The 25,478-nt window shown below is 47.9% G+C and overlaps 1 protein-coding gene across 6 annotated transcripts in view; it reads right to left on the minus strand.

Moving 5' to 3' along the window:
* The window catches only part of Prkcz (protein kinase C, zeta), a 101,311-nt gene that overhangs the window by 48,779 nt on the left and 27,054 nt on the right, over positions 1 to 25,478 (minus strand). Inside the window, exon 1 of one of the 6 annotated variants that reach the window (XM_030253317.1) lies at positions 11,063 to 11,213. The exons of the other annotated variants lie outside the window; for them this stretch is intronic. The gene's annotated coding sequence lies outside the window, so the exon portion shown is untranslated. Of the gene's footprint in view, positions 1 to 11,062; positions 11,214 to 25,478 lie in introns of those variants that run through there. 6 annotated transcript variants of the gene reach the window in all.

The raw sequence follows: 25,478 nt of genomic DNA on the forward strand, positions 1-25,478 counted from the left end.
CTTAGATCTGAGGGCCAAGGCTAGAGCTCAGGAGCTAGAATCTGCAGGACTCGACGAAGCCAGCAATGGACAGAACACAGGGCACAGAGGCTACTATCGAGAGCTCGATTGGAGGCATGCTATGAATGTAACTTGCTGTGGAGAACCACGGAAGGGAAACGTGTGGCTTCTACCAGTCTAAGCCTCCAGCCAAGGGTGAGTGAGGAAAGCTGGAGAAACCAAAGCCACACTGGAGGAAAGTGACCGTGGGGGCAGGCTGGGCCTTCCTGATTCTTTAGGGCCTATATGGAAAACATGGGCTGGGGCTCAGTGCTTGGATATCTGACTGGAGACAGGAACAGCAGCTCAGGTAACTAAGACAAGAGATGGATGTAGAGATCTGTCTCTACCATGTGGGCACCAAAGGCCGCTTTCTTCCACAACAGACACTCTTCCTCAGATAGCTCCAGAGGCTACCTGGAGCTGGGTTGAGTTCAGGTGAGGCCTGTCCCTGGCTTGGGGATGACTGCACCTATGTCCTTCATAGTGGGGTGTTAGATGAGCACAGCCTCTCAAGGTCTCTCTTGGTAGGGACGCCAACCTCCTTACATTACCCACATCACCTCCAAAGCCTCATGACCTCTCTCTCTGAAGATACTGTAGGTTGAAATATGTTTGGCACACCTGACTCAGCAAACTCAGGTAGGGATTCAAAGCTGGGTGAGAAAAGGCTGCATAACGGGAGCCTAAACTGAACTGGAAACGCACACTGCACAAACAAAGCCCGGATAACTACTTGTCAGCAAATCTGCGGTTTTGGAAAAAAAAAAAATCACTAACAAGGGTATTTCAGGCAGAGGGAAAATTGTCACAGCTAGGCGAGGTGAGACGGAGCACGCTGGAGGGGCTGTGGGGGCGCATAGGTGCAGTCCATGGGAGGTTATGGAAAGATTATGTGAAAATACTGTGGTGTCTCATACATGGGACCTGAGCACCTGCAGATTTGGATGTCCGGGTGGTGGGAGTTAGAGAAAAATCCCCAAAATAAACTATATAGACAGTAGGTGGAGGGGAGCTAGAAAAAAAATCCCCCAAAATAGACTATACAGACAGTAAGTTTCCCTTCACCACCACACACACAGCAACCTCAATAGCTGTTCTTTTTTTTTTTTTAAACGATTTATTTATTTATTTATTGTAAGTACACTGTAGCTGTCCTCAGACATTCCAGAAGAGGGAGTCAGATCTCGTTACGGATGGTTGTGAGCCACCATGTGGTTGCTGGGATTTGAACTCCTGACCTTCGGAAGAGCAGTCGGGTGCTCTTACCCACTGAGCCATCTCACCAGCCCAATAGCTGTTCTTTTACAGGGCAACTGAGGCTTCAGGTAAGAGGGTTTTAAAGATATATAACACTTTCTAGCTCACAATGGGCCCACTTAGGACTTTTTGACTTTACAGAGTGAGATCAACACAAATCCAGCAGGAAATCTGGTTTGAACTTAGTATGTTTCCCTGGCTAATGGGTGGGGACGACTGTTACAACGCTCGACGTGGCAGAGAGCAACAGTTTCCAGTCTACCTGAGCTCATGGGCTCAACAAACGAAGAAGCGCCTCTGTCAGCGGTGCCAAGTGAATTTCAACTTCCAGTAATTTCAGTTTCTGATGGCTTTATGGGACAAGTCTGTCTCAGTGGAGGGACACGTGCGACACTTCTCGTCTTGAAGACTGACACTTCAGGAGGATGAGAGCATTCATCAAAAGACGTGGAGCCCGGAGCCCAAGTGTGTAGAGCATGCGCGGAACCCTGGAACCCCAGTTCTTAGGAGGAGGAATGAGAGTTCCAGGCCAGTGGGAGATACAGAATGAGACATTGCCTCAAGATTTAAAGATTAAAAAGGGGCTGGTGATGTATGTAGCTCAGTGACACACAACACAGCACTTGCCTAGCGTACACGAAGCCCTGGGTTTGCTCTCAGGCACTGGGGCAGGAAGCAGGGAATGCAGGGGATGCAGGGGATGCAGGGGATGCAGGGGATGCAGGAGATGCAGGGGATGCAGGAGATGCAGGGGATGTAGGGGATAGGTATGCAGTGCCCTACATCATTAGACCATTTAATACCCAAGGAAAGAAACAACAAAAAGCATAGAGAGAAGCAGAAAACCTCAGTTGAACTTGGAGATGTTCGACACATCACTCTCGACCACTAAGACAAGACGTAAAGACGCGAACCAACTTGACCGACTACATCTGAATACTCCGCTCAACATAAGCATCACGTCCTGCTTTGTGCACACGGCATGTTAGAAGTCGCCCACAGACCAGGCCTGCACAGTGAGTCTTTATAGTTGTCAAGGCTGGGGTGCTGCCAGGGAGTTCTTTATCTACAGTGAAATGAAGCTTAAAACAAACAAAAACAAACAAAACAGAAAAAGACTGACACCCACACCAGTGGAGATCAGATAAACCCATTTTCGGTTCTTGAAATAATGTTTTGTTAAGTTGGTTAGGATGGTCTCTAACTCGTGGCAATGATTCTGCTACAGGTGCCTGACTGCTGGGATGACAGTGCACCGCACTGAACCAGCATCCACAGTCCTCTATATTTTTGTGATATTGGGAATTGAACCTAGGGCCTATCACACGCTAGGCAAGTGTACTACCACCTAGCAATGTCCCAGCTCAATAACTTGTTTCTAAACAACCTAAGTGGGGCATGGTGGCTTAGATAAGAGTAGGCCCTTATAGGCTCATGTTTGAATCCCTGGCCCCCAGTGGATGGAATTGCTTGGGAGGGACTAGAAGTTGTGGACTTGTTGGAGGTATGACGTTTCAGAGACTTTCAACGGTCCAGCTGTTCATTCTTTCTGTCTCCTATTTTTTGAATCACAGCGTGAGCTCTCGGGTGTTAGCGATACTATGCTTTTGTTCCACCAACATGGACTCTGAACCTCAGAAACTATAAATCTAATGAGTGCTTTCTATTTACAAGTTGCCTTGGTCATAGTATTTTATCACAGCAATAACTAAGACACAGGGCCTGTTGGGTCTCGCGTTGGGAAGCTGGGGCAGAAGGATCCCGAGTTTCTTGCCAGCCTGAGCTACGCTCGTCTCAAAAGCACGAAAACAACAGACCCCTCCAATCTAGGTCTAGGAAAGAGGGCAAAAGAAACTAAAATATCTCCAACTACAGAATGATGGCTGTTCTAAACGTTGGGGGATGGCTAACGCACACTTAGAGGAAAAGCTATCAGGTTGGAAGGTGAACAGCAAGCATCAGTCTCCATTGACAGAAAACCGCAAACGGGCTGAGCATGGTGGTGCACACCTCTAATCCCAGAATGTGGGAGGCTGAGGCAGGAGGATTGTGAACTGGAGGTCAGTGTACTTAAGGAAAACTATTAAAAAAACAGCAATTTAAACCCAAAGAACACCAAAGAAGAAAATAATAAAGGACGGAGTAGAGATCCAAACACATATAAGAAAATCCGAAAACAAAACAAGACCAAACACTGTCTGTCTGAAAAGGTAGCCAGACTTGGCAAATGTCTATCGAGACGGATGAGAGAGAGAGACTGCAAAGCACCAGGAACAGGAATCAGCCACCACAGTTTCTACAGACACCGAAAAGAAGAGAAGAGAAGGGCATGTACTCTGTGTAAGGAAACATGACCCCAACTGCACCAGGTCCTGAGAACACGACTTAAGTCTGCAGTGTAAAGAAACATACACACAAACGACACTGGGCTCATGTGAATTTGCCCCCCAAATTAGAATATTAATATGTCATAAAAATCTTCTCGGATACACACACACACACACACACACACACACACACACACACACACACACACACACGAGTTCTTTCTTAATTTGTAACGTTCACAACCTCAACAGTTGACAACATCACCAAAAGGAAAAGCACAGCTCAGCCTGTTTGAACTGGCTGGGTTTGTGTGTCAACTTGACACAGGCTGGAAATGCCGCCATGCGATTCAGCTGTAAGGCATTTTCTCAATTAGTGATCAAGGGCGGGAGGGCCCAGCCCATGGTGGGTGGTGCCATTCCTGGGCTGGTGGTCTTGGTTCTATAAGAAAGCAAACTGAACAAGCCATGGGAAGCAAGGCAGTAAGTGCACTCCTCCATGGCCTCTGCATCAGCTCCTGCCTTCAGGTTCCTGCCCTGTGTGAGTGCCAGTCCTGACTTCCTTTGGTGATGAACAGCAATGTGGAAGTGTAAGCTAAATAAACCCTTTCCTCCCAAACTTGCTTCTTGGTCGTGATGTTTTGTGCAGGAGTAGACACCCCGACTAAGACAACTTTTCATAAACATAATTACCAAAGTACCAAACACCGTATTAGCAAATTGCATCTACTGAAGTATGAAGTGGATGATGCGCGCGAAGGGAGCCCTGTCAGATAGCATTAGAAACACGGATATAATTCACTGTATTAGCAGGACAGAAGAGGAGCCGTCTATCATGTCAGAAGGAGAAAGGAAGCAGTCTGGTAGCCCAGCATCGTTTGTGACAGTTTTCACAACGGGAAAACCAGATCTCCTTATTTTGGTAACGGGGATTTACAACGAACCCAGCAACAACAAAACGCGTTGCTGATGGCATCCTTACGGGTGAATCTTAAAAGCTATTCCCCGAAGATGGCCACAGAGGACCAGACTTGGCCTGTTGCTAAGTCCAACGTGCTAGGACAACAAAGGAAAGAAGAAATAAAACTGCCCACAAAGTATGGCAGGGGAGAATCTGTTAGTGTGGCCTTGGACATTTCCTTAACAGGATTTAAAAAGACGCACAAAATACAAAAATTTCACTTGATGTTCACCTCAGTACACCATCAGAATGACGGGCAAGCCAGAGTGAGGAAAAGCATTTGAAACACAGACCAAAAACTCTGGGGGCCAGACAGACAGTTCAGGGTAAATGCATACTGCTCTTACACAGGACCCAAGTTGGTTCCTATCATCTATTTTAGGCTCACAATCACCTGAAAGTTCAGCTCCAGTAGGAGCTGACACCACGGTAGGCAGCTACTTCCCCATGCAGATACTCAAACACAGACAGACAGACACACACACAAGACACACACACAGACACATAGACACACTGACACCCTGACACACACACACACACACAATTAAGAGGGTAGAAAAATGGGGGCAGGCATATCTCTTTAAGTTGAAGACCAGAATGGTCCATTTAGGAGTTCCAGACCCTATCTCAACAAATAAATAAATAAAACCTGAAAAAAAGAGGACACCAGCCCCCAATTATTTATATGATCTATGAGGGACTGGAGAGATGGCTCAGATGTTAAGAGCACTATAATGAGATCTTGTGCCCTCTTCTGGTTTGTAGGCAAGTATCTATGAACCAACAAAATTTACCCTCCCAGTTTAACTGGTTTTAACTGGTTTAGTTAAAAATTAAAGCTATAATCCCCAGCATTCAAGAGTTCAAGGTCAGCCTAAACTATAGAGGTGAAACTGTATCAAAAAAGAAGAAAAATATTTAAAAATAAAGGAAGCTCCTGCACTGGACAGAAAGCCCAGGACAAGGTCCTGCCTAGCATAGTCTCTTGCCTAGCACTGGATCCCAGGCCTCAAACCTGCAAGCACCCCTATCTTGCCATTTTCAGCAAAACCACAGTCTTTACTGTTTCATCTACCATTCACTCAAGCTATGAGGATCTCTGTCAGGTCAGCCACCAAGATCAACATGTGGCTCCAGGAACAAAGAGATACCCAACTTGAGGTATGTGGGAAACAGAAAGGTTACTTCCTTCTGCCAGAAGGTCATGTTAGGTCTCCTGGAAAGTAGAGCTGAGTTTCTATGGAAGAAGTGAGAGAAAATGGAGGTGGCGTGTACAACACTGAGTACCAGGGCTTGATATGAGGCAGACATGAGGCTCCCAGAGATCAGGGGGGTATCCTGTGGTTTCTTCACCCGTGATGCCCTCTTGAAAGTTCTAATGGAATGTGTCTCCTAGCTCCAGGGTTTCTACAGACACACAGAACAATAAGGGCGTTCTCTCAAATGTCATTAAGTCCTGTGAATGTCAGCTTATTTGTTACCATACCACAGCTGAGAATTTAGGAAGGTTGTCTCAACGATGGATTGCATAGATCAGGCTGGCCTGTGGCATATCTGTGGGCACTGTCTTACTAATGCAAAAAGATCCTGCTCACTGTGGGCAGCACCATTCCCTAGGCAGGGGCCTGAACTGTAGGAGAGCGGAGAAATCTGGCAAGTGAGCATGCACTCATTTCTCTCTGCTCTTGACTCTGGGTGATGCTTGTCGCTGTTTTAAGTTCCTGGCCCTTGGATGGTAGGAACTGAACTGAAAGAAACTCTTTCTCCTCTAAATTTCTTTTTTGTCAGGGTATTTTATCACAACAACAGAAATTAAATTAGAATAAGCTCTAACAACAGACAACAAAGCCGGGGCAGGAACCTTTGATCTCCTCAGCTGGTGCATGTAAGAGAAAGCACAAACTCCCATGTAGAGATCAGACATTGGCAGTCACTGCACTACCAGCAACCCCACCTCTAGAGGTCCGCCCCAAAGAAACCTTGACAGAAGAGCAATAATGGGCTCAGTGTCTCCCAAGACCCCCTAGTACACTCTGACACAAAACAAACAACAATGTAAAGACATCACACCCATCAGCTCACAGGAGTGGTTGCCCACATACAGTAGAGTCACGAGACCAGATGCAGCCTGTAACAGGAAGGAGAAGGGCACAATGCCCAAGTAGAGTGATTGGCTGGGGAATGGTCAGCTTGGTGTGGGCAAGCCACCCATGAGTGCTGTAGCCTGATGAGGTGCTAGCTCTGAGCACACAGCAGCTACCCGGGGTGCGTCTCTGGGGAGTGGCATGATTCTGTTTCTATTGCTTGCTGGAAAATGCCAAAATTACACCTGGGGAACTGGTGGGTGACTGACAGGGTGAAGGATGGTGGGTGAGAAGGAGTGCCTATTTAAGGGGCAGGAATAGGCAGATTCATGTAGAGTTGGGACAGTTTACAGTGTACTGACTGTTTACAACACAAACACTACACTCGTTGACACACCTGCATACATGATGACAATTTGAGGGGTTTGACATGGCTGTAACACATGGGCCATGCATGAAAGATGAACATTTTTACCCCAAAGCAGTTCTCTTCTGCTGGAAGATGGCGCCTGGTCCCCTATCCTAAATTTACCTGGCCACACTCCCTTACCTACTGATCTGCCTCCAGTTTCTCTATATCCTGTCAATCACTCCTGCAGAATGCTACTCTCTCTTTCCATAAGCACGCCAGATAGGGTCTCTCTGTGTAGCTCTGGTTACCCTGGAGCTCACTCTGTAGTCCATGCTAATCTGGAACTCAGCAACCCAACTGCCTCTGTCTTCCAAGGACAGGGATTAAAGGTGTGTGCTACCACCCTTGGGGGCCTGCCTCTCCTCTTGGACCCTTCATGGTGACTGGTCCTTGACCAGGTAGGGGAGAAATGTATTGCAACCCCCACACTCCCCAAGTGCTGAGTCCTTCACATGGACCTTCAGGAGTCTCCTGTCCCGCACCTAGGGTCAAGCTAGTCCTGCTTTTTGACATTTCTTCAGGGCAGGCCTGGTCTCCCTCTCCTCATCCCCACGCCTGGCTTCAATGGCTGACTATGGGTCCCTGCCCATCTCGGTGGATCATCCTCTTCCTCCCTTCTGTCAGCTGTTCTCACAGCTGAGGCTGTGATTACCTTTGCAGAGGGCACGGACTCCTAAGACGTGACCTCCACGTGGCCCTTCCTGCCACCTGCCAGCTCAGTTTTGCTCTGGTTGCTCATTCTTATCCTCTAACACACACATTCTTTGTGATCAGGTGATGCATCTGGCAGCCTCGAGATCAAGGTGACTTCTGGCTGACAGAGCTCAGCTTTCCCCCTGTAGTTCCAGGGTGGGCACCTGCATCAACTTGGCACTGCCCTCAGCCTCCCTTCAGCCTTCCTAAGCCAGGTTCTATCGGAAGAGCTGAGTTTGCCTCTACCTTTGATGCTCAGCTGACAGCTCCTGAACCTCACCCCCACTCACCTCCAGCGGATGAGCAAGCTTGGCTCTCTGTGTTCTGTTTCAGGGGTGGGGGGTGAGGGTGTCAAACTCAAGTCCCTTGCCAGTTCTACCAGGGCACTTAGGGTGAGCCCAGGACGCTCCTGTTCTTCCCAGAAAGCCTCATCATGGAGCAATAAACTCACTGTGTGTGTAAACACCACCTTTGAGTCAATGCCCCTGATCTACAGTGAGCATGAATGAAGGAACCACCTCAGTGGGTCCAGTATTCCAAGTGGGAAACTGCCCCCCCCCCGCTCCTCTTCCTTGCCGCCTGGAGCCTTACAGAAAGGAGCTGTGCCACCCCCAGTCCCTCTGCCCTCTACTTGGTATTCCCTTCTTAGAGCGTCTTAGGTTGCAGGAGGTTCATCTGCACCTGTTTCCATTGTGCTTCTCAATCAGTGTGTGCTACTTGGATACCCAGTCACTGTCTCAACACAAGTACACCTTCTGGTTGCTGAGACACTCCAGCTGCTGAGATAGAGGCCTCAAGAGAGAACACTTGGAAAGCTGTTACAAGGTTTGCCTTTTACACCAATGTGATTCATTTCAGAGATGGCTGAAGTGCTGGGGGTAGGCAGGCCAATGACCACGCAGCTCCCCCTATAACTAGTAACAGCCACCCACATGGCTCTGAAATTAAAACCACTTCCACTAATCTGGGAGCAGTGTTAGGTCTACAACCCTCCCCTGTGAGACTAGTTTCTGGATCCCACAGTCAGTGGTCTTCCCCAGGGATAGTCTTGGCTATTGATTAGCCATGTGCCCATTATGTATCTGCTGTGTATCTGTCCTGTATCTTTGCAATGTGTTTACTGTCTATTGTGTATTCCTATTGTTACCAATTATCTGTCTACTTCATATCTTTGCTATGTACCTGATGACTTTGCCTACAGTGTATTTACTGTGTACCTGCCCTTGTAGTTTGATACTGTGTATCAAATGCCCTTGAAGACTGAGATTACACCAAACCAATGCACCTCACAGGCTCCTAGGAGGCAGATCTTCATGGTCATACAACAGGAACAGTATCTGGACTACAGGCTAGTCCTGTTTTTTTGTTTTTTGTTTGTTTTTGGTTTTTGAGACAGAATCTCTCTGTGTAGACTTGGATGTCCTGGAACTTGATCTGTAGATCAGGCTGGCCTCAACTTCAGAGGACCACCTGCCTTTGCCTCTTGAGTGCTGGGATTAAAGGTACTTTCTTTTTTTTGTCCCGAATTTTCAAAGTCAGTCAGATCCTTAGACTTCAAATAACAAGCACAAGGGACAAAAGTTGCACAGAATAAAAGATACACCCATCTTAGCTGAAGTCCATCACCCTGGCTGAGCCTCAGGCTTGGGTTAGGGCTTTCAATTCCTCCTCCTGGAGTCCTGGTCTAGATCTAGAACAAGTGAGCACAACTAGACCAACTCTGGGAAAGGGAGTGGCAAGAGCAAGGGAAGGGAGGGGCCAGAGCAGGGGAAGGGAGGGGCCAGAGCAGGGGAAGGGAGGGGCCAGGGCTGGGGAAGGGAGTGGCCAGGGCTGGGGAAGGGAGTGGCCAGGGCTGGGGAAAGAGGCTCAGAACAGAAACACCGGACAGCTCACTAGCAGGTCAGGACCCACTACAACCTCTTTCTACAGGAAAGCCTAGTGGACCTGACATTTTGGGCCCTGGATCTTGCCGACCCAGGTGAGTCTCTGTAGAAATGGCACAGCACACTGTACAGACAGCCGAGCTAGAACGGAGGGATGAATGACTCATCAGGGGAACTAATGCAAGAACAGGTAAACCAGCAGAGCTGCAGGGGAGGCGTCTGGGAAGGGGAAACAGGCGAATAAGAAGGGTCCTCAATACCCTCCCTCCACGTGGCAGACTTGGCCAATATGCGGTTTTACATTTCTTATATCGTGTGAGAATCACACCAGCGTTTGGAATGGAACACAGAAAATGAATTAAACCTTTTTTGAGATGTCGTCTAAAGTTTAAAAAATGTTCTGAGGGAGGTGGGGAGCTGGAGAGACTCAGGGTTAAGAGCACTGACTGCTCTTCTAGAAGACCTGGGTTCAGTTCTCAGGACCCACATGGGGGCTGACATCTGTCTGACAAACCAGTTCCAGAGGATGACTCCCTCTTCTGGCCTCCTATGGCACCAAATACACACGGTACACAGTCATTCATACATACATACATACATGCATACATACAAACAAAACACCTATACAGAGAAAACAAAACTAGAATATCTCAAAAAATATAAAAGTACAAATAAGTAAAAATATAAATATAAAAGTACTACCATGTCCTGTGATTAAAGTCAATGGGAAACTACAACAGCCTAGTCCAAGCAGGATGACAAAGGACACAGACCCATCAGGAATGAAGGTATGGGTCAATCCTCCAGGAAAAGAGCCAAGACCTGCTGAGGTGCTGGCTGAAGGTGAAGGAAATACAGAATGGGTAGTAGAGGAAGGTAGTTATAAATACCAATTAAGGCCACGTAACCAGTTGCAGAAACGAGGATTATAAAGTAATATGAATGCCCATTGTAAATTTACTAATGCGTTTGCGATTGTACGAGGGATAGTTATATCATGTTAGGCGTATTTACAACCTTGTTATTGTTTCATGTGAACATGAGATATTATTTGTGTCAAGTTGACAAGGGGTGCTGGGGAGGTGGTGTGTTGTTTTGGGGGAGTGGAGACAAGATCTTCCTGGGCCACACAGGGAGACCCTATCTCAAACTAAAAATGAAACAAAAATGTCATTAACAACAAAAAAATCTCAGATGTCACAATCACAATCAGATGCAAGATGTCGAGTGCCACTAGGAGGACCTGAAGGTTGGAAGGATAGTAACTTCAACCCAGAGGTCCCTGCAGGCTCCCAGAAAACCTCTCTACAACATGTAGCTCTCTAATCTCTCTTTACAAAGTGAACTTTTCTCTCATTTCAAAAGTGAAGAAAGTCAGACATAAGGATGTGAAGAACACTCACCAGGTCCAGGCAGGATGGGGAGTCACGTATCGGGAAAGTCTTACTCCCTGGTATGACATTCCAGTGGACAGGATATACGTGGGATCGATCTTCCTCTACCCAGGTGGGCTATGAGCACCCCAGCTGCCTCTGTATTAGTGTCACGAGCGTGGGACACTGATGGGGCACAGAAAGGCAAGAGACGGAGGAGGAGGAGGAGTTCAGTGAAGGAGCTGACCTATTGACCACCATCCTTCTGTTTGGCCAAACTGTAGGACCTGTGGCTCCTTCCTTATATAAGCTTGTGGAGTGGACTGCCTCAGGGTTCCAGCCCCACAGTTTGGGGGTGGGGTGGGGTAAAGAAATCTTACTGGATACTTTAGCAGACACTTGAGCTGGCTGATCTGTGGTCAGACACTGAGCAGCAGTGTTGAGGAATGGTGCTACTTACTGGACCCGACCACAGAGCCACGCCCGGCCCTCTGTTCTGTCCCCCATTCCCCACAAGTCAGGTTTGCCCATTTGCTATTCTCTGAACCAAGAGGCTTCCAAGCTCCAGGGGTAGGGACTAAGTAAGGTTCCTGTATTGCCACATGGGTCTCCGCGTTCTGTTTACTCTTCCGGAGAAGCAGGTGTGTAAACCACTTGCAAGCTCTTGTATTGTTGTTGCTGTGGTTACTGTTCATAGAACCTGACTTCATATATGGCCAAGTAAGAGAAGACATGGTATTTAGATACTAAACCAAGGCAGGGAGGGCCTCAGTACCCCACAGGCCAATAAGGCAGACATGGTGAAGAGCCACCAGGTGGGGCTGCTGAGCAGAAACAGAGACCAAATCCCACTGGCAGCTGGTGACCGCCGGGCATAACAAAGGAAACAGCACACAGAATCTCTGCCTCAGTAGAGCCCTCGGCATCCAGCGCTGTCTCTCCATGTGGCAGATTTTCCAATAGTTTTTGCAAAATAACTTTTACCACAGCAAAATAACACTAAGCCCAGGAAAGGCTGGAGGTGTTGGTGAGCCAGCTGGGCCATAGGCTGCCCTCAGCAAGCGGCTGAAGTCTATGGATACCCCATAGTCACAGGGAGGATGAAAAGGAACCCTTAGCTTGGACAAGCAGGTGCAAAGCAGGTTGTGTTATACCCAGCGGTGGAGGTACACAGCCCTGAGCCCTGCCTTCACACTCACAGGTATCCTTAGCGAGCATCTCTTTTAATGTGAAGGCGAGTTTCAAGATTTTTCTGCTCCTTTGCACGTGATCCCATTTAACTTGGCAAAGGACCTTCAACTTAATTGGAACAGAAAATAGGTCACAATTAGGTTTCAATGGATTAACTCCTTAGGTTTTACAGAGTTAACTCCTGAAAGGCTCTCTCATCCTTCTGTATCTCATGCCTACTTTGTTCCCCCTCATCACTTGCAGCGTCCTCTCCACACAGCACTGAGCTGCCACATCCTCCCTACCCATCATGGCTGCCTTGCCCACTACCCATCATGGCTGCCTGGTCCACTACCTATCACAGCTGCCTTGCCCACTACCCATCACGGCTGCCTTGCCCACTACCCTCATGGCTGCCTTATCCTGTTACTCCTATACCTCTCCTCCTTCATCCATCATGTGTGCTTCATCTCCCTTCAGTCATCAGTAGCTGGTTTGTCCAGCAAGGTCTTCCTAGTTAGCCTAACAGGCTACAACTCTCATGGCCTTCAGTCCTCCTGCCCCTCCTCCTATGGACCCTCAGCCACCCTCCACTGCCATAGTCATCCCATCTAGTGTCTGAGTCTTACCATGGGGGGTCCCTCATTGGTGCTACCCTGCCTAGTGTCTTGGATCCTCCACAGTGGCTAAAGATGCTAACCCTGAGTTGGAATCCTAAATCACCTGTCTATGTGAGAGGGGTCTGCCTTGTGTTTTTACCTGACTTCATCTTAACAAGGGACAGTTCAGGAGACTGTTCTCCCTATTGTCCCCTGGCATCGCCAGCCCAGCCCTTGGGGGACACTGTTAAGCTATGTAGAATGAATGAATGAATGAATGAATGGCAGAAGTCTAAGCAGAAAAACCTCAGAATGTCCCCGAGGATAGCTGTACAAAGCAAAACCAAGCTACGAGGTCACATTTATTTCTTAATTTAATGTCCCAGAAACTCAGGATAAGATATGCCACCGCTCCCTCCGATGTTTGGGGGACGAGGAAGCTTCTAGGCCACACTCCATCTAAGCGACAAAGCAGAAGTGGCAGTGTAACGGCCAGGTCCAGAGCACTGAAACCCCTAGGTCACAGCAGCAAGCATTCTACTACCACCTCGAGGATCAGGCTCCATTTTGCCGGCTGAGTGGAACGATGTGGTAGCACCTGCAGCAGCTTCAGACACTTTCATCGAACTGACCAGAAGTTGTTCTAGGGCCAGGAGTGGAGACCCGATGTTGGAAATTAACACCTGCCATCTCTCAGCTGTGACTTGTATCTGTCCTTGGATGCAGCTTTATTTATCATGTCAAGCCTGAGGCACATCTGGAGTGTGCCCTACTGGGAATGGTGCAAATACCTACCTACCTACTACCCTCCCTAGCCCACCCCACACACATGCAAAGTGTTGGAAAAGGAGATCGGAATTTGCTGCCTGTGTACCTGCACTTACCACAGCCCTGCCCTCTGTCAGTCAGGATGCTGCTGGAGACACAGTGTCAAAACTACTCGCTGTTTGTTCCAACCTCTGTGATGACCTGCATAGTGTAATTCTGCATGCCTATAGCAAGTTAATTTTTCTCCCAGCCCAAATGCTACAGTACGTAAGTAATATCTGTAGAAATAGCAGCTTCCAGCATAGAAGCCCCTGTCCAGCCCACAAGCGAGCCTGGCCCATGAACATCCAGTTTCGGGGAGAGTTCAGCACCCCAGGAACCTGTTTTGAACAATCCTGGGACTACATGGTAACTTGGTTAGGGATTGTGATCACAGCAGGGTCAGGGTGGACTTGCCTGACATCCGCAGCCCCTCTCCCCTCTTACTGTGGAAATGAGCAGATTCCCATGTGCCCACCACCCCATTCTGTACCCCAAGTGTAGCTAGCTGCCCCACAGCCACTATTTCAACATCGCAGGTCTGGTTTTACTTTGGAATTATTGTGAAGTGCCTTGGGGGTAGATGACCCCAAGCACTGGGGACAAGTTTTAATTAAAGACTGGCTTGGGGCTGGGCACTTTTACACATTGTTTCACTTGAGCCTTAGGAATCCCAATCAATTAAGTTATTTGTGTTCACACATGAGGCTCAGAGTACAAAGGTTATTTGCCCAAGGTCAGAGTGTGCAGAAGTAGGGTCAGCCAGACAGGGGCACTCCTATTCTTAGCTGCTTGGCAGCAGCTACTTTGAATAAAAATCAGCCTCTGATGTCATCAGAACACTGAGACCTAAGATGCTGTCCTGTACCTCCTGGGCACACTGAGTCCAACACCACCAGATTGGATAAGAGAGACAAAGCCAAATAGGTGAGATAAGGATAGAGAGCCATAATACTGCCCTCAGAGACAGTCGCAGAGACAGACTCATGGCCACCATAGCTCCGTTAGGCAAGTGCTCTGGGAGGCAGGAGTCTAAAGGCCAGAGATTCGGTCCAGGTGAAGTCTCACTCTGGCCTCTCTGACTTGGATGCCCCTTCCCCTGACAATATTTACTCAGGGAACTCCAGGCAGTGGACCAAGCCCTGGCCACAGCCATAACTGTCAGGCAATAAATAAATACTCTCACTAGATCAAAGAGAAGGACCACAAGAACATAGGAGAAGGTTCAGTTGGGTGCAATGGAACATGTGGAATATTCCTTGATTGTCAACTTGATGTGATTTAGAATCTCTTGATGATTCTAAATGACATGATTTAGGTTGGAAACAAACCTCTGGGCACATCTGTGAGGGATTTCCTAAGTTAGGCTGAGGTAGGAAGACTTACCCCAAATGTGGGCAGCATCATTCAGTAGGCTAAGGTCCTGGAGAGAGTGGACTGAGTTGCAGGCAGCGGTCTGACGCTCTCCCTTTCCTGACCTGATACAATGTGACCAGCTGCTTCAGGTTCCTGCTTGACTGGATACAATGTGACCAGCTGCCTTAGGTTCCTGTCGCTACATTTTCCCAAATATGACACAGTGTTCTCTCAAACTGGGAGCCAATGTACACTGTCCTTCCATCAGTTGCTTTCTTGGGGTGTTTTTCTACAATACAAACGACTAATATGCAAATGCTGCAGTGATACTGGGGATCTAGGCACTTGCTCTGGGTACCGTGGGGCCTAGGAGAGGACCATCAATCAGCTGGCCCATGAGTCCACGTCTCAAGCAAAATCACAAGTCACAATCTTCCTTGTTTGTGTGCCCAGTAATGACAGCAGAGTAGAAATCTGACTGGAGTTCCAGGAAAAAGCTGTGGCTTTGGGAGCCCTAGCAGGGTAGGCATGGCCGGCTGTCCTGGTATGCTAAGTGCAGACACAAGTAAACAGAGATTTAATAAAAATGCACACTGGGGAGAGAAACAGATAACCTCAAAGAGAAACAGGGACCTCAAGCTATCTCCAGGTCAAGGTCATAGCTTTAGGTTTAAGTAGGGCAGGGGCAAAAGACACGTATAATTAAGCTGTTCTGGTGGGGTGTGGTCTGGCTGATCATTATCTTGGTTCTGACTCGGCAAGGTGAGGATGGAGAAGTTCTTGTTGCTTGAGGGGAGCAGTCTGGCTCACGTGAGACAGTCTCCTGCTCCAGGCGCAGACTCACATCTTGGATAATTGCTCTCACCTCAGGGGCAGTCCTTCCTCGTGACTGTGGGGTTGGGAGGATGACCGGAGAACTCTGGAAATCTTTTTAGAGCTAGGATAGCACATTGCAAAAGCTGACAGTGACATGCCTCCGCTGCTCTCTGAGCCTTCAGCCCGAAAGGGCATAAGCTAGGTTAGGTGTTCCCATCTCCACAGCCAACTTCTCTTGAAGTATTCTACATACGTGTAAGTTAAAGGCAAAGAAGTCAGGTGTGAGGTGAAGGCAGCCACCAGGCTTTGGTCCTGTTTTCTGCCACCCTGTGCTCCAAGTGGAAAACTGGCTTTTCTAGGAGGAGTGTGCGGTTCCCAGCCACTCTTCAGTGTCTTACTCACCCAGCTCCAAGGTGAGCATTTGATTCTCAGCTACTGGGCTGTGGTCACAGCCTCTTAGAATGACATCTGAGAGGAGTGAGTGGTGGGAGGGACTCATGTGGGTGCAATTTTCCAGCAACTCCCACCTCTGTCCTGGGCCCTCATGCCATGGCCACACACACTGTGTTTCTGCAATCTGTTCAAAGTGAGCCCTCACTGCGTATCTGGACTTATCTGCTCCCCTCCCCATCCAGGCAGGCTCAGCCCATCTCTATTCACAGCTTAGATAGGCTGGGATCCCTCTGAGGTGATGGAACCTGCATCTATCTTCCTGTGTCCCCCTAATCTCTGTACACTGTACTCTAAGACAAGGGCAGCAGCTAAGCCTGGGCACTGAGAACAACAACTTGTGGGTATCACACAGAGTACTGGGCACACCTGGCCACTACAGACAGAGGCCAGCGAGACCCAAGATGTACAGTGTGATCACCAGAGAAACGGGGAGGTGTTTCCCCTCAGTCCATGTCCACAACGAATACATTTGTGTGTGGGTGCCATCCAGGTGTCCCGGGTCTCAGCTGCAGGTTCTTTTATAAGCAGCCCTTTGCAGGCACTGCAACTCCCTTCTGCCTTCTTAAAATAATCCCTCACCAATGTTTCGACAGCACTGCATGGTGCCTGACCCCAGGCTTCTTGGTGCCTGTATGGTCTGTCCCTGTGTGGGATAGTGATCTGAGGCTTGTTATGTATACTGACTGTACTGGCTGTTTTAAATGCTGTTGCTGAAAATGGAATTTACTCACCCTCACCCCTCTCGCACTACCCCCACCCCACCCCCCTCCGCCTGACCACCTGATCCTGATACATTTAGCCTCTTCCCACTCCCAGGGGTTATGACCCTGCTCACTCCAGATAATCTGGACAAGAGGATCTAACTGCTTACACCTGCCCTCTCCGTCCTGTCTGCTCACGCTGAGAACAGGCCTCTAGCTTCCTAGATAAGCCCTCCTTTAATGCTTAAAAACGATCTTTAAAAAGCCCCTTAAACAAAAACAGAACAGCTAAAACCTTGGAAGAAAACCCCCAAACTTCAACTTTATGTCCTGAAAAAAACAAAGCTTTTCCAGTCCTAGCCCCATAGCCCCCTTGAAGAGGAGACTCAGGTCTTCTTAGGCCTGTGGCCCAAGACAGCAGGGGCTCAACAGCTGCTCCAAACCACTGGGGTTTCCTGGACTCAGACGATCCACCTGGCTAGCTACATCCTTGCTACACTGTTTCCCCTTGCATACTCCCGTGGGAAGGTGGGGCTATTCTCATTCCCTCTCACCCTGTACTCTCAGACAAGGGCAGCAGCTAAGCCTGGGCACTGAGAACAACAACTTGTGGGTATCACACGGAGTACTGGGCACACCTGGCCCACTACTAGAGGGTTGTTTACATGACAATACGCATCAGGAAGGATCACAGAGAATGACAGAACATACAGAACACAGATTACAAAGAGGACAAGGGGGTCAGGAGTCCCTCGAGCAGCTGTTCCTGACCAGACTGTCATATTTCTTCCATCTCACGCCTATACTGCAGCCACATCAAGGATAATGAGGACAGATACCTACTTCTCCCAAGGACACAGTAGTTCCTGAGAGCTGTGGAGACATCTTTTTTTTTTTTTTTCTCTACAGACTCTTCTTTCTTAGAGGTGAATTTTCTTTTCTTTTTTTTCTTTTTTTTTTTTTTAAGATTTATTTATTGATTATATGTAAGTACACTGTAGCTGTCTTCAGACACTCCAGAAGAGGGAGTCAGATCTCATTACAGATGGTTGTGAGCCACCATGTGGTTGCTGGGATTTGAACTCTGGACCTTCAGAAGAGCAGTTGGGTGCTCTTACCCACTGAGCCATCTCACCAGCCCCTGAATTTTCATACTATAAAAATTATATATGTACACGTTTTATTATTTGCAGTTATTGTCTTACTATTTTTATCATAAAGTTAAAAATATTTTTAAAATAATTTATTTTTATGTTCATTGGTGTTTTGCCTGAATATATGTCTGTGTGTGGGTGCTGGGTCTTGGAGTTACAGACAGCTGTGTGCTGCCACGTGGGCACTGAGAATTGAACTTGGGTCCTCAGAAGAGTCCTCAGCCAGTACCCCTAACCACTAAGCCATCTCTCCAAACCCATATATATACATATATACACTTTTATATATTTTTTACTATTGCACTTTTATATTTTAACATTCTAGCCAGGTGCAATGATTCTTACTTGTAGTTCTACTGTAGTTCTGCTTCTGAGGAAGCAGGGTTGTGATTTCAAAGAAACCAGACAGTACCTCACACCCAAACCCAACTCAAAAAGATAAAAATTGTCAAAAGATAGAATGATGACTAGGGTTTGAGCCCCAGAGCCTACATGGTGGAAAAATAACTGACTCCTGTGAATTTCCCATAGAGCTTCATGTGCATGCTGAGATAGACACCCATACACCCACCTACCTAGATCAAATAAATAAATATTAAATCAATAAACAAAAATGAAGAAAAATAAAAATGTGGAAAAATTGGAACCCTTGCACACTGTGGCTAGGGATGTCAAACAGTACAGCTACTGTGGGGAGTGGTACAGACCTCCTCAAAAAATTAAAAATAGAATTACCATGTGATGCAGCAATTTCACTTCTGGGCATATGCGCCAGGGGTCCTGAATAGCCATTTATACACACACACACACACACACACACACACCCATCCACAGCAGCCAAGAGGTGGAAGCAACCCAAGGGTCTATTTACAGATCAATGGATAAAGAAAATGTGATGTTCACACACAATGCGCTGCTCTTCAGACTTAAGGAGGAAGGAGATTTTGACAGAAGCCCTGAGGACATTACACTGAAATTAGGCTGCTGCAAAAAGAAAGGTCCACGTAAGGCCTGACGGGAAATAAGTCAGTTTAGTCCACAAACTGGACCAGGGGCGTCAGGGCAGAGTGAGGACAGCTACTGCTTAATGGACAGTTTTGGTATTGTAGGATGAAGAATTCTGGATTGATTGCATAACACAAAACCTGGTTATAAGCTATATCTAGTTTACATTATGTATTTTTTTTTAGAACTTATCTTACTTTATTTATGAGCATTTACGTGTCTGAGTGTATGCTGCGTGTGTGCAGGTACCCACGGAGGGCGGAGCAGCGTGTTGGATCCCTGAAGCTGGAGTTAAGGGTGGTTGTGAGCCGATCAATGTAGGTGTTGCAAACCAAGCAAGTTCTTAATTGCTGAGCCACCTCTCCAGACCTTATTCACATGTTTGGGTTTTTCGTTGTTGTTGGTTTTTGTTTTGTTTTGTTTTGTTTTGTTTTGTTTCATGTTTGGGTTTTTCGTTGTTGTTGGTTTTTGTTTTGTTTTGTTTTGTTTTGCCACAGTTAGCGGAGCAACCAACGTAAATGACAAGTCTCGATTACAGTGCACCCATGGGAAGGAACACTTTTATTCTTGAAGAATGACGTTTGCTGAGTGGGCTCTGCCATCTGCTTAGACCACAGTATGAAGGAAGAGGAGACAGCTAGTCGAATGTGGAGAGTTTGCTTACTGTGGTTAGAATATTTGCATACGGGCTGGCGAGATGGCTCAGTGGTTAAGAGCACTGACTGCTCTTCCGAAGGTCCTGAGTTCAAATCCCAGCAACCACATGGTGGCTCACAACCATCCGTAACGAGATCTGATGCCCTCTTCCGGAGTGTCTGAGGACAGCTACAGTGTACTTACATATAATAAATAAATAAATCTTTTTTTAAAAAAAAGGATATTTGCATACAACAAAGTCTAAAAGTAAACAAATCGAATCCTTAAACCAAAGCAACCAAATTCCACAGCCAGGATTCCTAGATCCCTCAACGGCTGAGCCTGTCTGGGTTAGTTCTGGCTCCCTCATGCTTCTGCTGGCTTGAGAGCCACAGTGCGGCGGCTGAGTAAGAGCACAGACACGGGAACAGGAGCGGGAAGTTCGGCTGTAGGAGACGCAGCTTTAGGTGGGAGCTTGCCTGACAGGTACAAGGCCCTGTGCTCATCTCGGCTCTGCAAAACACAGAACAGAGATGTAGAGTCCATCCTAAGTGTCCAGAGACGTCCGTGGGCAAGCATTAGGAAGAAAAAGTGCTGGCTGAGAAGAAGAAACCACAGTGAAACAGTGGTCACGATGGTGTAAGGGTCAACAGACCCCTACAGGTTCACCGAGTCCAGCCCTGCCGCCCAGAACTCGGGGTAACTATACACTGTCAGCTACGTGATCATTGGGGGAGGACGGACAGTGATCCATCTACAACAGAAGGCCTAAGGGCAGCTGAGATTAAAGACTTCTCAGCCCACAACGTGACGTGTCAGACACCTGGTGGGTGTTTCACCAAGGTTCTCAAGGGCCAGGTTATGAGTTAAACTTACGGGAAGACAGATGCAACTATCTACAAACCAAGGACAGAGGAACCATCTTTCTCAAAGCCCTGCCCATAGTAGGGGTTTTAGGCTTCTGGTTGTGATGCAGGAGGCCAAACTTCTGCTGTCTTGGCACCAACTGTGTATCCCTCTTCCTAATAGCAGCCTTGGTGCTGTGTCTGAGTGTGCAGCTTTCAGAAGTCTATGCCAAATCCTAACTCCTGTGACAGTGTTACCATCTCTCGAACGGGAGCAGACCAGGATAATGGACCCTTTAGGAAGGGATTGGTGGCTTATAAAATGGCCCGAGGGAGCTCACTTATTCCAGACCTCACCAGACACCCAATTTGCCAGTGCCCTGACCTTGTACCTGAAGGGGCTTCCAGCTTTCAGACCTGAAGAAATGTCTGTGATTTCTAAGTGTCCAGCTGTGGTGTTTTATTCTGTTAGTCCACACAGAGAAGACACATACCAGCAGAATAAACCCTGCCCTGAGGGTCTCCACCACCAACACAGTCCACTCTGAGCATCTTCACTCAGACCTAACTCCAGGCTCCAATCGCAACAGTCCCAGAAAGGACTGAGTGCCTTGCTAGTGTCCCCACCACCTTCAAGGGGAAAACTGCCTGGGATCTTGAAGCCAAGAGAGGAAGAAGCCCAGAACTGACTGGCGGAGAGTCTTTACTTGCTGAATGCTACTGCTCTTAGGAGAGAAGACAGATTTAGAACAGAGCGCTCACCTGCGTTGCTATGTTTAACATGCTGACTTCTGAGGCTGCCACCAATCTCCGGTCTTACACTCAGACATCAGCACAGCATCTCCGAGGTACACAGGGACACTGGAAGACTATGGGGAGCTTTTAGCCTCTGACCAGTGGAGGGCCAACTCCCAGTACCACCTTGTCTGGCAGATAGTGCAGGCGCAGTAAACACACACAAGGCCCCATGATTTTGACTATGGTCACATTGCCCAGCCTCCCTAGTCCCCCGACACTCTGATGGCGCCAAATGGTCCTTGTAAGTCCCCCGTTCTCCCAGATGTAGAGGACTGTCCCTCTTTTTCAGCAACACAATCCTGCCAGTGTGGCTTCTCTCACCTGTGCAAAGCTTTATGGCTTGAGAGCCCTTTGTGGGCCCTTCTAGGAGGAGGCCACCATCAGCTTGGATTCTGTTCTAAGCAGAATGGACAGAAGCAGAAAAGATGGGGGTGGGGGTGGGTTCTGCAGATGGTCTTTCCTACTCCTCTATAGCTATTACAAGACAATACGGCCAAGGCAACTTCTAAAGAAAGCATTTCATTTGGGGCTCATGGTTCTAAAGGGTCAGAGTCCATGACAGACATGGCAGCAGGGATAGCAGCAGACAGGCAGGCATGGAGCAGGAGCAGAAGCTGTGAGCTTATATTTGATCTACACATGCAAAGCACTCTCAGGGACACGCCTCCTCCAATAAGGCCACACCTCCTAATCCTTCCCAGACAGTCTTACACGTGAGAGACCAAGTAGTCAAATGTACCATTCAAACAAATGAGACGATGGGGCCATTCTCAGTCCAACTGCCACACTGGGCACTCCCTGATCAAACCTGAAGGCCATTTATTTTCAAGCTCCCTCTAAACCAATGCCACCCACCATGTATAAGCCTCTGGGTCAGCCTCTTCCCCTTTTCCCAGTTCCATGGAGCTTCTCAACTGGTTCTCCAATTCCCTACACCCTCTGGATTCATTATGAGTACACACTGCAGACTAGGCACATGGCTAGATCAGAGCCCTCCGTCATACTCTCCCACTCGTCAACACATTAAATGCACTGATGGGTTAGTCATACTCCACAGACCTGTACACACCCTCCTGGTGGCCCCCACTAGAGCTCCAGAGCCAGTTTTGTCCCGGGAAGTCTGCTTAGCTAGTCCTGCCACAGGCCAGACTCCCTAGCTACCGTTCCCAAAGATCAAATGGGAAATATGCAGTTAACTCTTTAACATCAGGTCTTCTTAGCCACCCTCCAACTGCCCTTCCCGGGTTCCATACGGTCTACACACTGAGAAACCAGGAAAAGAGAGACATCACTTTGCTAAATCCTTTTCCTGGCTCCAGTAGTCACCAAGAAGATGGTCACAGGGATTAGACGGAATGACTGGATGTCACCAAGGTGAGAACACAGGACCCAGAATGACCATCAATAGGGATAAGCCTATAAAGTAAGCATCGCTGGGAAGTTGGGCAGCAGGTGATACTCGAGACACCATCGTTACGAACTCTAATAAGGAAAGGAGATGGTGTGTTGGTGTATTTCTCCCTGAAAAGCCTGAAAAGCCTTCATGGGAAGGCTGGAGAGATGGCTCAATGGTTAAGAGCACTGACTGCTCTCCCAGAGGTCCTGAGTTCAAATCCCAGCAACCACATGGTGGCTCACAACCATGTGTAATGGGATCTGATGTCCTTTTCTGGTGTGTCTGAAGACAACGGTGATAAGAACACTAGGGTGAGGCTTTACAGAGAAAGACCTGGAGGACAAGGACTTTGAGAAGACTCTAGAGGAAGAGAATAGATAGGACAGAGTGGAGGTATACATACTACAACCACTGTCCAAGCAAAGGATAAAGGCAAAAGCAGAAGGCCTCAACTATGTCTTGACTAAACACTGTGGAGATGAGAAGAACAAAGTCTTCTAGGGATGGGCTACAGCCTTAGATTTCCTTGATACAGGATCCACTGAAGGGGCAGGTGACCCCGAGGAGAGGGAAGTACCCGAGCCTGCTCGCTAAGGAGCCAGCAAAGTGACCGTCTCCCCAAGGCTGCAGAAGCAGAGATCGTGGAACCACCACTCCAAGCCCAAAGCCCTGAACCCCCTCTGCATACAGCAAAGAGAAAGCACTATTCAGAGCTGACACCACTATTGTCATAACAAAGGATTCCTTTCAGCCAAGCCACCAGGCAGCCAACACGTGCCAGTCACCAAGCAGCCTGCCCCTCACATCCATCTCCAGCATCCCCTGGCCTCAAGGCCGGGCCTTCCTGAGATGCAAGTGCTGACCAGTCTGACTGAGAGCATCGTCCCATCACCACAATGCTGAATGCAGGTTCTCAGAGAGAAGGGCCCCAGCTCTGCTTTGCGTTCCTTTAAAAGCAGAAGCAAAAAGTGGTGAAGTTCTTCAAGAGGCTGTTTTAGAAAAATCAAAAGGAAACAAACCGACCCAGACTGTATTTTATTCTTTACACAACAGATTTTTACAGGTGACACATTCACGTGTTGCTCAGATATCTTGGGACAGTCTTCTCGGTTAATTTGACACCAACTTTTACAGAAGGTTGGATGAGAACAAAGTAATAAATGCAACAACAAGGCATTGCCGGGCATGGTGGCGCACGCCTTTAATCCCAGCACTCCGGAGGCAGAGGCAGGCGGATTTCTGAGTTCGAGGCCAGCTTGGTCTACAAAGTGAGTTCCAGGACAGCCAGGGCTACACAGAGAAACCCTGTCTCTAAAAAACAAAAACCAAAACAAACAAACAAACAAGGCATCATTAACTCCCCCGCCCCCAGCACAGGTTTTTGAACGGGGTGCAGAGCCCCACGAATTACCTGGCGTCTCAGGACACAGACCAACGCGTTGATGTGGTGCAGAGAGGTGCCAGTCCCAGCCATCAGCAGGAACAGTCTTTACTCCTCACTCGGTGACACTTTGCATTCTGATTTTTACAAAATCCCCTTTGTTTAAAACTAGATGAGGGGCCTGGGTGCAGCTCCGGGTTAGATCACTTGCTTGGCATGCACAAGGCCCCAGGGTTCTATCAAGAAATTTTAAAGAGGAGCTAGAGATATGGCTCAGTATTAAGTGCCTGGCCAAGCATGAAGACTGGAGTTTAGATCCCCACATGAACACTGGGCAGGCACGATAGCCATCTGTAATTCCAGTCTTGGTAAGGCAGAGGTGGGATTCTCCTGAGCCAGCTGGCCTGTGAGTGAGTCCTGGGTTTTAGAGACCGTGTCTTGATGAACAGAGTGCAAAAGAGAAGGATGACTTTCTGGCCTCTTACATGCATGGGCACACGTGTGGACGTGCCCACACATACATGCAAAACCACACACACACACACACACACACACACACACACACATACATGGCCCAAAAAAGAAATGAACGGGAGCTGGAAATGGTGGCACCTACCTAGTCCCAGCACTCTTGAGGCTGAGACAGGAGAATTGTGAGTTCTAGGCCAGCATGGGATACATAGGAATGTAGGCTCTGAGACGCAAACTCAAGTCCTACCCGTCACCTCAAGTGCTTACAGATGGGACATTCTCTGCAGCCCCTCACACTTCGGGAGAACCTCACTCATTTTCTTTACTGGATCTGCAGCACCTGTAGGGTATTTTGAGATTTCTCGTGTACTGGCTCTTCTTAAACATCTTTTTTGAAGCATTAACTGTTTTTGCTGATCCCCCCCCCCCCCCGCTATGCAGGCTGGTCCTGAATTCCAGATCCTCCTGTCTCAGTTTCCTAAGAGCAGGCACCACCATGCCTAGTATGAAAAGATTTCCTAAACAGCTGCCGTAAGTTTTTTTTTTTTTTTCATTTCACTTATCCTGTTATTTTTTTAAAAGGCTAAATTCTCTGGAGATTTTGCAAGAGAAAATATTGAAAAACTGTCAGTTGAGTAGAAATGAAATTGTTCGACAGTAAGAAAATATCGGGGGGGGAAATATGGCAGGCAGACAATAAGTGATGATAGGCTTAATTAATGCCGTTTTCTAGGATTACAGTAAATGTACTGGCTAGTTTTGTGTGTCAACGTGACACAAGCTAGAGTCATCAAAGAGGAAGATGCCTCAGTTGAGGAAATGTCTCCTTGAGATCCAGCTGTAAGGCATTTTGTCAAT

This window comes from Mus musculus, chromosome 4, assembly GCF_000001635.26.
Source record: "Mus musculus strain C57BL/6J chromosome 4, GRCm38.p6 C57BL/6J".
Lineage (NCBI taxonomy): Eukaryota > Metazoa > Chordata > Mammalia > Rodentia > Muridae > Mus > Mus musculus.